This window comes from Schistocerca serialis, chromosome 1, assembly GCF_023864345.2.
Source record: "Schistocerca serialis cubense isolate TAMUIC-IGC-003099 chromosome 1, iqSchSeri2.2, whole genome shotgun sequence".
Taxonomy (NCBI): Eukaryota; Metazoa; Arthropoda; class Insecta; order Orthoptera; family Acrididae; genus Schistocerca; species Schistocerca serialis.
Window position 1 is genome coordinate 257,075,748 of NC_064638.1, and position 14,195 is coordinate 257,089,942.

A 14,195-nucleotide genomic window follows, 5' to 3' on the forward strand; every position below is an offset into this window, starting at 1 on the left:
CCATGACGTACGTATGTGACCCAGATGTAATTTTCTGTCACACCACTTACCCCATCATTCAGGATATGACCAAAGTCTTTTTTTCTATCTTTTTTTTGTCGTTAGTCTTACCTAGTTCCCTGCAGTCTGTTACGATCTCTTTATCTTAAACAACACTTGAACTCAGGTATAAGTAGTACCTGAGTTCAGTTACGAGTATTTATTGGGTATATTCTAGTCTCTGTCTTCCCCTTCCTGTTTCAACCTCTGCAGTTCCTTCAGCCGTCATGGAAGCTATTCCTTAATGTCTTAATATATGGCGTATCATCCTGTCTCCACTTCTTGACAATGTTTTTCATTTGTTCCTCTCATCGCTGATTCTGCGGAGAATCTTCCCATTTCTTATCTTAGCTGTCCGCCCATACCCTTCCTTAGCACCAAATCTCAAACGATTGGATTCATTTTTCTTTTTTTTCAGTTTTCTCAGAACTCGGTTCATATCGATACAATTCTGAGATCCAAATGTACATCCACTGAAATTTCTTCCTCAGGTTAAGGCTGGTGTTTGATACTATTTGACTTTTTCGGCTAGGTATACTCTCTCTACCTGCGCTAGTTTGCTTTTTATGCGCTCCACGCTTCGTCCCACACGCATTATTTTGTTTCCAAGCTGGCATAGCTCCTTTACTTCGTGGTCACCAGACGCTTAGATTCTTCGACCCCATCCAAATAAAACATGTTCTTGTGCGATGATTAACCACCTGTGGGACGAAACCGAACATTTCTTCACAGGCAGGACGCAGTACGTTATCGTCAGTGGAATACACTATACACACAAATGTAGTACTAAGCTGTACCTCGGGGACTTGTAGTAAGGCCTTTGCTCTTCATGTCCTGTATTGACGACTGTGTGAGCATTATTAGTAACAATCTTACGCTTTCGCAGTTAGTACAGGAACCTATGAGGGAATTATATTCAGTAAAAATTGCAGTAACATCCATTTTAGTTTCGACAAATATCATCCTCGTGTGGGGGCTGGCACCTATCTTCTACTGTCAGGAAGTGCGACAATGTGTACTTCACGAGACATAAAAGAGAAATATTTGTTGACTAGAGGATTAATGAGTATCACTTACAGTCTGTCGAGTCATATAAATATTTGGGAGTAACTACGTGTACTGTGACCATATCCTCGGAGACCTCAGATGTCACTTCGCCTTTTTATTAATGAGTAGATGGTTGAAAATATTTATGTATAACTAAATATCTAAATTTGATTCCAAACTCAGTGCCACTTGTTGCAACTTTTTGATTAGAAAACTACCGCCCAGAAAAGAAATTACCAAGAAGAGTATTAGACTCCTTTGACGATCACGTGAAAGGTGCATGTTACGTTACTTGGCGCTCTCAGTCGCTGCCTGCTGTTTACGTGATGCGACGCACGTGGAAGCATCCGCGGAAAGGGAGATGCCAGCTCAGTGTGGGTCGGGCGGTAGCAGCGATGGGATCGTGGAGTGTGCGCATCAACACTGATAAAATTAACATATAGGATACAATGTCGAGCGTTTAGACGCGAGTATTGCAAATAAAATAATGAAACAGTTATATTTGAGAAAGTGTCCGACACGACTAACCAAAGTAATGCAAGCAGCAGTGGTCTTATACATTAACGGAGCCAACATACAAAGTAAAAAATAATAATTTAGTCCTCAAAATGAATAACTGTGAATTTATTTTCTCACTTAATTATTTTCCCATAAGACGTCACCATTCAAGGAGCAACACTCTCAACCAAGGCTTGCCACCATGTTGAATGTAAAACAGAGCACATTATTGGAATAGTCCAGAAACCATCTTTCCCTGTGTAGAAGATGGATCACAACAATTTTAACGTAAAGACTGTGGGAGGCAGTGCTCGTGGAAGACTCTTTCACTAAAGTTTCCTTTTGCAGTTACATTAGGTGATATAAAGATTAAAACTGTTCTGCAAATAAAAGTAAAAATTGACATTTAGCAGGTGATAAACATTAATAGATAGTTCTTATATGACAGAACAAACATCAAAATTGATGGAATTAATAAAAAAATGGTTCAAATGGCTCTGAGCACTATGGGACTCAACATCTTAGGTCATAAGTCCCCTAGAACTTAGAACTACTTAAACCTAACTAACCTAAGAACATCACACACACCCATGCCCGAGGCAGGATTCGAACCTGCGACCGTAGCGGTCCCGCGGTTCCGGACTGCAGCGCCAGAACCGCACGGCCACCGCGGCCGGCGAACTAATTAAATTTCCTAAAACTGCCACTATGTTATACACGAGATACATGCAGTAATAAAATACATGTCTTATTGTGTTTAACTTTTGCAATTGTATTACAAATATATAGAGGTAGGTAAAGAAAATGGTTGGCTACCATTCATTGGTAGCATACTGGGAAGCCGCAGTTTCTCAACAAAAGAAATTGCATAAAAATGCATGTACGACCCATCATAATAAGATGAAACACGGTTGTTGGTATCCCCTTATGCGTCTATCTTGTAGAGATCAAGCAGATAAAATTAGGCAAATAACAGAATCGTACAAGCAATCGTTCTTCCTGTGTTCCATCAGTAAATGAAATGAGAAGAAATCGAAATACAGAGTTATTCGAAAGTACCTCCGGAGTTTAAGAAGGCAGAAACCGCAAGACACACAGAAAATATACACATAAAAATAAATAGAGCACCCGTCCTAATATTAGTACACGTGATCAGGATGGTCATATTTCGAGATGTTGCAAACGTCAATAAGTGTATGCAGTCAATTGAAGTTGCTGACACAAATTGCCTGAGGAGGAGCGTAAGCAGTTGAGTCCTGCATGACCGAGTAAGCGAGCACAAAATACGAAGTGGGGCGAGCACACCCTAACTGGATAGGCTACCCGCACTAGTTCTTGTTACCGAGCATCGAAGCCGTGACCGAATACTTCAAACACATTTACACTTGTTATTATCCGCGTGACACTGCAGCCAGTACGGGCTTCTCATTTGTGGTGTGTCTCTCTCTGTAATCATGCAGCGCGAGGAAGCCAGTGTAGTAAGACGTAAGATTGAAATCAATGTTTGCACATTAAAGAAACGGGAAGGTCTAAAAAAGCAAAGTATGGAGTACATTTCTGTTGGTTGTAGATGGAAACAGTGCGTCTACTGAGTACATATCGTGCATAAAAAGCTCCACTTTATTGTTTTTCCAGTCGGGAACCACTCATTTAAAGAAACACAGTTGCAAGAGACCTCACATAGATCGTTTCTTTGGCCGTCCTTCCGTGATCTTAATATGCTGGAAATAAGTGAAAAGCAGGAAATTCTTAGCAATGTGCGACAAATGTGTGCTACGCACGCATGTTCAACATGCAATCATTAACATAATCGTTTTTGCTTAGTTAGTGGGAAGTGTGTTATAGAGAAACGGGAATGTTGTGACTCGTATAATATTTCATTAACGTAAAACATCTCGTTTTTATGGGAACGGGGGTCGGGTTTTTTGGGGTAGAGACCAAACAGCGAGGTCATCGGTCTCTTATGGGAACGTTTCGATGATTTCGATATTAGTTCTGTATTAGTTGTCTCTTTTGTTTATTGTCATAGATCCTTCAAGTACTGTGTCATCACCACCCAGAAAGAGAGATCGTTTCAAGGAATGGAGGAACAACAGATCATCCGCAGCAGATGAAATAGATCTGGTCCGCAGCTCGTGGTCGTGCGGTAGCGTTCTCGCTTCCCACGCCCGGGTACCCGGGTTCGATTCCCGGCGGGGTCAGGGATTTTCTCTGCCTCGTGATGACTGCGTGTTGTGTGCTGTCCTTAGGTTAGTTAGGTTTAAGTAGTTCTAAGTTCTAGGGGACTGACGACCATAGATGTTGAGTCCCATAGTGCTCAGAGCCATTTGAACCATTTTTTTGAAATAGATCTGTACTTTTAATGCCCCCCGGAGATGATGATGACATCTTAAAGTGGTGGAACATACATGAAACAGATCTGGCAGATTTGGCTGCAATTTCAAGACGTATTTTATGTATCCCAGCAACAAGCGCACCTAGTGAAAGGTGCTTTAGTAAAGCCGACATGTTACTAACAAATTGCCGCAGCCAATTAAATCCGGAACGCGTTAGTGATTTACTGCTGATCAACAGTAACTATAATTTTGTTTATGTTGTATACAATTGAAAAGTGTGACAAGTTACGTCTGTAAATGTTTAATGTTCTTTGTGTGCTTTCATTATGAAGACGGTTGTCTTCTAGATTACAGGAAAAGCACTTATTTAATGTTTCCTATAAATGAAAGGAAAAACATATCTTTTGTTTGGAAATGAGACTCGTCTTCTATCCGCGATTGTATTGAAATATCATTTTACTTTCCAAGTGCTTTACGAATTTAGCTGTGTCACGTACCCATTCTTGGAATCGTTGCTATTGTATTAAAGAGAGAGAGAGAGAGAGAGAGAGAGAGAGAGAGAGAGAGAGAGAGAGACAAATACACTGTGTGTGAGAGAGAGAGAGAGAGAGAGAGAGAGAGAGAGAGGCGTTGGATTTGTACAGTACAGTGAGCCGGGGCGAGGGGAGGTGAGGTGAGACGTCAGCGGCGACCGGTCATGCTCGGTAATCCGCGTGTCCGGAATCCGGACAACAGACATAGAGCGAGTACGTGACCGATCCGAGTTGTATGGGGCCGGACACGAGCGGCTCGGTCCCCCCGTCAACAGGCGAGCCGTGACCGGTCAAACAGTGAGCGTTGCAGCACTCTAGTAAGCAGCCCATTTTGGAAATCTGTACATTGGATCGCCTACCGTCAGGTGCGAACTACACTCCTGGAAATGGAAAAAAGAACACATTGACACCGGTGTGTCAGACCCACCATACTTGCTCCGGACACTGCGAGAGGGCTGTACAAGCAATGATCACACGCACGGCACAGCGGACACACCAGGAACCGCGGTGTTGGCCGTCGAATGGCGCTAGCTGCGCAGCATTTGTGCACCGCCGCCGTCAGTGTCAGCCAGTTTGCCGTGGCATACGGAGCTCCATCGCAGTCTTTAACACTGGTAGCATGCCGCGACAGCGTGGACGAGAACCGTATGTGCAGTTCACGGACTTTGAGCGAGGGCGTATAGTGGGCATGCGGGAGGCCGGGTGGACGTACCGCCGAATTGTTCAACACGTGGGGCGTGAGGTCTCCACAGTACATCGATGTTGTCGCCAGTGGTCGGCGGAAGGTGCACGTGCCCGTCGACCTGGGACCGGACCGCAGCGACGCACGGATGCACGCCAAGACCGTAGGATCCTACGCAGTGCCGTAGGGGACCGCACCGCCACTTACCAGCAAATTAGGGACACTGTTGCTCCTGGGGTATCGGCGAGGACCATTCGCAACCGTCTCCATGAAGCTGGGCTACGGTCCCGCACACCGTTAGGCCGTCTTCCGCTCACGCCCCAACATCGTGCAGCCCGCCTCCAGTGGTGTCGCGACAGGCGTGAATGGAGGGACGAATGGAGACGTGTCGTCTTCAGCGATGAGAGTCGCTTCTGCCTTGGTGCCAATGATGGTCGTATGCGTGTTTGGCGCCGTGCAGGTGAGCGCCACAATCAGGACTGCATACGACCGAGGTACACAGGGCCAACACCCGGCATCATGGTGTGGGGAGCGATCTCCTACACTGGCCGTACACCACTGGTGATCGTCGAGGGGACACTGAATAGTGCACGGTACATCCAAACCGTCATCGAACCCATCGTTCTACCATTCCTAGACCGGCAAGGGAACTTGCTGTTCCAACAGGACAATGCACGTCCGCATGTATCCCGTGCCACCCAACGTGCTCTAGAAGGTGTAAGTCAACTACCCTGGCCAGCAAGATCTCCGGATCTGTCCCCCATTGAGCATGTTTGGGACTGGATGAAGCGTCGTCTCACGCGGTCTGCACGTCCAGCACGAACGCTGGTCCAACTGAGGCGCCAGGTGGAAATGGCATGGCAAGCCGTTCCACAGGGCTACATCCAGCATCTCTACGGTCGTCTCCATGGGAGAATAGCAGCCTGCATTGCTGCGAAAGGTGGATATACTGTACTAGTGCCGACATTGTGCATGCTCTGTTGCCTGTGTCCATGTGCCTGTGGTTCTGTCAGTGTGATCATGTGATGTATCTGACCCCAGGAATGTGTCAATAAAGTTTCCCCTTCCTGGGACAATGAATTCACGGTGTTCTTATTTCAATTTCCAGGAGTGTATCTCGATGCGACAATATAGAGCAGACGATTTGTCTACATCTCCTGACATGTCTGCTCTCTAATACAACAAGGCCCCGGTGAGCGTTATGACAAGCGTTGTTTTTCTGTATGTCATCTAGTTTTCGTGCTGTCGTCTTTTGAAACCCTGCAGGGCTTACTAATAGCCCTACATATGATACAATAGAAAGCATTTTCTCTGATGCATTTCACGATGAATCACAGAGTCTACATGTAGATCATTTTAAACGCTCACTAAGGATTGGTACTATCAGATTCTGCTTTGGGGTACATTCATCGTGGCTCCACAGATAACGTGCAGATTAAAAGTTCCGTAACCTTCCAGGCTTAAGCCAAATGCTAGCAGTTCTTGCAGTTCCTTAGAATGAAGTCCTCATATTACCATCCACCTCCTTCAGCCTGCACGGATGCAATAAAAGCTATTGAGGCCCCACATCTCAAAAAATTCTAAAGAAACCTTCGGAAACCCTGTACGTTAGCAGTTTTGAACAGATACAGAGTATATCGTGTCGTCACTGTACTAGGACTCTTTCAGTACCTTCTGTCTACAAACACATCCTTTTCTTCACCATCACATACTCCACGTATTGCTCGTCAGTAACTAACCAACTCCTGTTTGTTGATATAGAAAACTGTGGAGAAATCTCTCCTTCCTAGCAAAAATGGTCCCCGTAGTAGCTGCGTTACCCCCGATTTCACTTCAGCTTCATTACATGCAATCTCTATGCTCCTAACATCCAACTCCCTCTACAACATTCACAAGATCCGTACCAAACTCTTGATATAAACATAACTTCCGTTTAAATGCAATCATACATTCACCAGTATCTTTTATGAGATTCATCTGCTCGCACAACCCATTACAAACATTTCACCCTGAAGACGGAAGATGTGGTTGATTAAAGCCCACTCCATGAGGCGAAAAAACAGAGGAGGGAACGTAGTACATTTCATTGAAGAAGACTGACTGGCTGAATGACCTTGGCCCCAACAGATTCTTCACGAAAACTGGTGTCACTGATGACCAGTTCTGACATTTCCTAAAAGAAGCTATCAGAGTTAGGCTAGAACTTTATCAATAGAATGCAGTCTCTATCGCGTACTTACAACTATAACGATAGCTGAACCAGTCCATCTTCAAATCTAAAATACATAGGTGTTAACTAATGTCGTTTTCAGCTGGTGGGTGTCGATGTACGAGGCTTTAGAGATGAATAAATCGTAGACGTAAACATGAGGAAAGGTAGATTAATTAACATTATATTAAAAATTGCTAGAGATTCAAATACAGTATTTTACTATAAAGCGGAATGTGTGCTGTTCTGAAATTTTCTGACCCATTTAAACTCCGTCCCAGGCTGGGAACTGAACCCAGGAATCTTGACTTTCCAATTTTGGGTCTCCAAGCAGTACAGAATTTTAACCTGTGAGAAAGTCTGATAACTTCCAAAACATTAAACAAAATACGATTCGCAAGCGTCTTATAATGCTTTCAGAGAGTGAAATAGCTCTGATTTCACCTGTGTGACAAACGAAATTCAGTTAGCGGTTTTTAATCAAGCAATTATTCAAGATAGATGACACAAGATTTGTGGCATTCATTCGAAATTAATGAGTCCATGATAGTTTGATCATGCTTACGCCCTTTCATAGACGAGCATTTTTCTGCAGAATATTCGTTGCGCAAAACGGTTGTAGCCGACAAACATTGGAAACGTGCTATCATGTATCAGATATATTGTTCATGACGACTAACACCCTCCGATGACGTCCCTTATGTATATTCTGTGGGCTTATTTCTTATCGTAGATCACTTTTACTATAGTAGGACAATGATGTTCTAGAATCTTTCTTAAAATACCTACTATGGAGCCAAGTTTGAGTACGCGAAGTCATAAAGAATTTTCAATACTATCTTCCCTTACCGTGTCAGTTGTTGGAGTAGGAATCTGGCCTACGCATGTCGCCATGATAGAAACCAATAGGTCGCTATGACTGTAAACCTAATTTTGCGCCGGCCGGTGTCGCCGAGTGGTTCTAGGCGCTTCAGTCTGGGACTGCGCGACCACTACGGTCGCAGGTTCGAATCCTGCCTCGGGCAGTTAGGTTTAAGTAGTTCTAAGTTCTAGGGTACTGATGACCTCAGATGTTAAGTCCCATAGTGCTCAGAGCCATTTGAACCATTTGAACCTAATTTTGCTTTAGACGAGCGTGTAATTTAGTAACCTTGACTCCATTCAATACGGAGCGGCTGGATTTTTGTAAAATATACTGGTGAACTGGTTCCCATGTTCGCGATACGAAGAAAAAGAAAATTACTCCCTCTTGGGTTCTTTATATATCTTAACCCAGTGCAATTTGCACTTGAGAAATACCGAAGGCCAGGACTGTATTTATTGGTGCTGATAACCAGGAGAGTGCCGTCGCTAAAGATTATCGAGACTGAAACAAGTGACGGAGGATCCATTTACGAGAATGCACCTATGATATCATCCTCAGCACGCTGCAGCGGCTTATTCATCCAATCGCTGGGGTCGAGGATAGATGTACGAGCGTGATTCCCCGCTCAACATAGAGTTTAAATCTCGAATTGGTCATATTACGTCTTAAATAAAATACTGTAAAAAACCATGAACACTGGAAGACTGATAACGTAACAAATCCGTCAGTCAACAGTTTAATGAAAGTTGACGTTTTTTTAATAACAAGAGTCTAATTAGTTAATGTAAATGAAATTTTGAGACCACTGCTCATTCATTCATAACGTCTTAATGTCCTCGTAACTGGGCGCAGTGCGACAGTGACGGCCTATCTTTTTTATTGGATGCCAAAAAGCCTGTCACGAGCTAAATTACTGCTGTTTTGCGCCGTCCACGTTTACCTATACATAAGGTGTTTCAAAATAACGTTTTTAAACTCTGCGGACAGGTTCCTTACACCAAAATAAGAAACAAAGTCCAGGAGACATGGTTTCTAAAATACTGTGAGCTATGAGCTCATAGCTGAAGAGCTCTGAGCACTTGTTCACACCCAGTGCTGTGAACGACATTTATTTCTACTGGAGCCGCTACGCTTTCTGTATTTTTGAAGGAGGTAGTATGGACCAAATAAGAAAAGAAGTCCAGGAAGCATGGGCTCTAAAATACTTATCTTAAAGGCCATGAGCACTTGTTCAGCAGAAAGGTTGTGTTCAACCGCAGCGAACAATGCTCCTAACTCTAAATGTATGCGATTTAGAGCCCATGTTTACTGAACATCTTTTTGTTGTCTATACTAGCTCTACCTCCCCTAAAAATATGGAAAGCGTTAAACAAAGTACCTTTCAGTAGAAAAGCTATGGTTTACAGTATAGAGGCTGAACAAGTGCTCATAGCTCTTAAGGTATGCATTTTAGAGCCCATGTTTATCACAATATTTTTCTTATTTTGGTGTAATAACCTCTCCCTAAAATTTAGTCATTCTAAACCATCCTGTATTTCCCAGAAATTCTTACGCCCCATTTTAACACTGTTGTGGCCTTTCTGATCTTTGTAATGCTCCATTTGTCGGACTCCATCAGGAACATGCTAAAGCACTGATCCATGAATGATACGCTACTGGCGATTAAAATTGCTACACCACGAAGATGACGAGCTACAGACGCGAAATTTAACCGACAGGAAGAAGATGCTGTGATATGCAAATGATTAGCTTTTCAGAGCATTCACACGAGGTTGGCGCCGGTGGCGACACCTACAACTTGCTGACATGAGGTACGTTTCCAAACCATTTCTCATCCACTAACAGCAGTTGACCGGCGTTGCCTGGTGACGCGTTGTTGTGATGCCTCGTGTAAGCAGGTGAAATGCGTACCATCACGTTTCCGACTTTGATAAAGGTCGGATTGTAGCCTATCGCGATTGCGGTTTATCGTATCGCGACATTGCTGCTCGCGTTGGTCGAGATCCAGTGACTGTTAGCAGAATATGGAATCTGTGGGTTCAGGAGGATAATACGGAACGCTGAGCTGGATCCCAACGGCCTCGTATCACTAACAGTCGAGATGACAGGCATCTTTTCCGCATGGCTGTAACGGATCGTGCAGCCACGTCTCGATCCCTGAGTCAACAGATGGGAACGCTGGCAAGACAACAACCATCTGCACGAACAGTTCGACTACGTTTGCAGCAGCACGGCCCATCAGCTCGGAGACAATGGCTGCGGTTACCCTTGACGCTGGATCACAGACAGGAGCGCTTGCGATGGTGTACTCAACGACGAACCTGGGTGCACTAATGGCAAAACGTCACTTTTTCGGATGAATCCAGGTTCTGTTTACAGCATCATGATGGTCGCACCCGTGTTTGGCGACATCGCGGTGAACGCACATTGGAAGCGTGTATTCGTCATCGCCATACTGGCGTTACACCCGGCGTGATGGTATGCGGTGCCATTGGTTACACGTCTCGGTCACCTCTTGTTCGCATTGACGACACTTTGAACAGTGGACGTTACATTTCAGATGTGTTACGACCCGTGGTTCGACTCTTCTTCGATCCCTTCGAAACCATACATTTCAGCAGGATAATGCAGCACCGCATGTTTCAAGTCCTGTACGGGCGTTTCTGGATACAGAAAATGTTCGACTGCTGCCCTGGCCAGCACATTCTCCAGATCTCTCACCAATTGAAAACGTCTGGTCAATGGTGGCTCGTCACAATACGCCAGTCACTACTGTTGATGAACAGTAGTATCGTGTTGAAGCTGCATGGGCAGCTGTACCTGTACACGCCATCCAAACGCTAACTCAATGCCCAGGCGTATCAAGGCCGTTGTTGCGGTCAGAGGTGGTTGTTCTGGATACAGATTTCTCAGTATCTATGCACCCAAACTGCGTGAAAATGTAATCACATGTCAGTTCTAGTGTGATATATTAGTCCAATGAATACCCGTTTATCATCTGCATTTCTTCTTGGTGTAGCAATTTTAATGGCCAGTAGTGTATTAACCTGATTCCGTGAACTCATTTATTTCGTATCCTTATATGAAGACCATTATTCCCACGCAGTCATAATGGAAATAATTTCTTTAGTCGACTGAAGACAAATAGAATAATGTCTCTAGAATCGAAACTTGCCTTCTTGATGTTAAAAGTACCTACAGCAGGCAGTGGATTTTGTTATACTTCCTGTAACAGTGAAGTGGCCCATACCCGAAAGGAACAGCTCACTTCAGTTTCTGATTGGCTAGCTTACATTACCTCACACAATGGGAGCTGATAATAGCCGACGCGGAGGTAGCTGCTGTGGTAGCGATACGGCTTTGTCACGTCTGACGCAACAGCCGCGGCCGCGCGGTAAATCACGGGGCTCGCTTGTCTCGCAGACGCCCACCGCGACAAGTCGTCTTCTCATCAGCCCACTCGTGTCTGTCACTGGCTGCGATTTGCATACCGAGGAAACAGAAGATGCTAAAACATAACACCTCTGCAGATTGTGAAATAAGGAAGAGGCGTGAAGTGAATGCGCCATCGATCTCGTGCTACTGGCACTGTACGGTACAGTCTGGAGACAAAAGGTCAGCTGAATTTGTTGTGTTAGTTTTAGCGATAGCGTAACGATATTGATCCCAATGAAAATAATTGTGAATACTTAACTACTCATAACGGCCATCGGTGTTTCTCAAAGATAATACTATGCAACATGATTTGATATGCTTGGGTAGTTTCCACTGTCCCTGAAGTATTTTTTTGCTTCCAGATCTGTTATTAGATTTTTTTCTGTTTCAGTTTTTTTACTAATCAAGCAGGCCAAATCTCATTTTTCATTAAAACGTAAGTTTCACAAAGAGAAATTATACTGAAATGTTATTTTCCTAAAATTTAGCGGTTGATCAATTGTGAAATAATAAAAATTTTAAAAACTTTCTAAACGACATTTCGTAATTTTCAAAATTTTTCAATACACTCTCTCAATCGCATTTAATATTAAAATATTATTTACAAACTGATGACCAGTTTCAGTAGCTTAACTACCATCTTCATATTTGAAAAAAGGCAAGCCAGAACAATTATTGCCTTAAGTAACAAAGCTATGTAAAAGTTGCTATTGGCTTAGTAAGTGGTTTAGTAAGAAAGTAAGCAAGCCAAAAACAATTTTTACATAACTCTTCTATTACTTAAGGCGATATTACTCTTGGTTTGTCTCTTCTCTGATCTGAAAAATGGTATTTATGCTACCGAAATTGGTCAACAATTTGTAAATAATTTTTAATATTAAATGAGAGTGAGAAAATATATAGAAAAGTTTTGAAAGTTTTAAAAAGTTTTATAGAAAGCTTTTAAAATTTTTATGATTTTACAATTGCTTGTCTGCTTCCGATCACTTTCTGCTATTCTGACAATGACAGATGGACACTTCGATCTGGCAGGTAGATGGGAAACTTTAGTTCATTGTTGGCATTCTATTTACTGTAATGTTATATTTGTGCTGTTAAACGTAGTTCTGCGGTATCTTAGAAATGAGTTCCCCCAAGTGTCTGAATAACCCATACGTATTCTGTTATGTTTGTGGTAGACACATAATTGCTAAGGAAAAGTAGGACATTGATATTTTCGTAAAAAATGTCTAGCATGTATAATTCGCTATAAGGCTTGGTAGTCAAAACAAAAGCTGGACGTTTCACAAATTAATACTTACTTGTGCTGAGGAACTGAGACTGAGGAAAAATGAGAAAAACAAATTCCCAAGGTATGGAGTCCTAAAAAGGATGTAAAATATCCTAATATTTATTTTGCCTTGCAGCTAGTTGCGCGTAGTTAATCTCTCCTTATTTCAATTCCAACTGTCATTCTTGAAGATTTGCAACAGGCGAGCAGCTCAGAAAATGACTGCGATGATGCTGATGGTTTCAAGCGGGAAGAAGATTCTACGCTAGTATTATTTAGTGAAAATGAAATAAATGATTTAACTCGTAACTTGATTCTGAAAAAAACAGACACCGAAATGTTAGGTTAAAAACTGAAAGTAAAACATCATCTATTAGCCGAAGTATAAGGAACAGAGAAAAATATAATAAAGTTCTTTGAAGAAGAAGAAGACCGTGACACTGAAGTATGAAAAGACTTCAAGTACCAGGACTTCAAGAAAATGGAAAAAAGATAACAGGGAAATGAAATGCAAATATAGTGGCTGACTGTTGTTGTATGTTAAAGAGAGATGGCACTGGTGAAGAAAGACAATCAATGAAGAGATGTTTTGCCCCAATTCAGAAAGAATTCTTGCAGTGAATTCAGCGACTGAAAAGGAAATTGATTTTTGTTTTTGTAATAATTATTAGCATTTTAAGAAACATGTACCATTGTGTACACTAATGCAGTGTTCTATAAATGGTTACAAAATATGTACTTTATTCTGAACACAATTTAAACAAGCATTCCTGCCAGATAGAAGAGTGATTTCGTCTAAAATTTCAGACGTGATTAGTACAAAAGTCTGAAGTGATACTGAAAATATCACCTTACAGTCACAAAACTCCGTCCCAGAAGTTTTAAAGTGCAGGATAATGTAATTTATACCATTTAGAAGTGTATAGACATGGGTTTTCGTAGCAGTAAATCAACTAATCGAATACGCCTGCAATCAAATATAAACTGGGGTGCCTTGGGTAAGGTTAAGATTTTTACCATCAATGCATGTTGGAGCAGACTCATCAATGACTTTTCCGAAGAATATGGAGCCATCAGCATCCTAGAACGGCTGTCCAAATTTGTATTAACGCATAAGCATGTGAAAGTATCTGTCATAACCCCAGAAGGAGGTTCCCGGTGTTCACAGGATCCTATTCGAAGACCTAGACTAAGTAACCAGAGATTTTCTCAGTAGAACGTATGATGGTAACGAACGCATTAGACAGAAAAATTTGTCACCCTCTGAAAAATCACGATAAT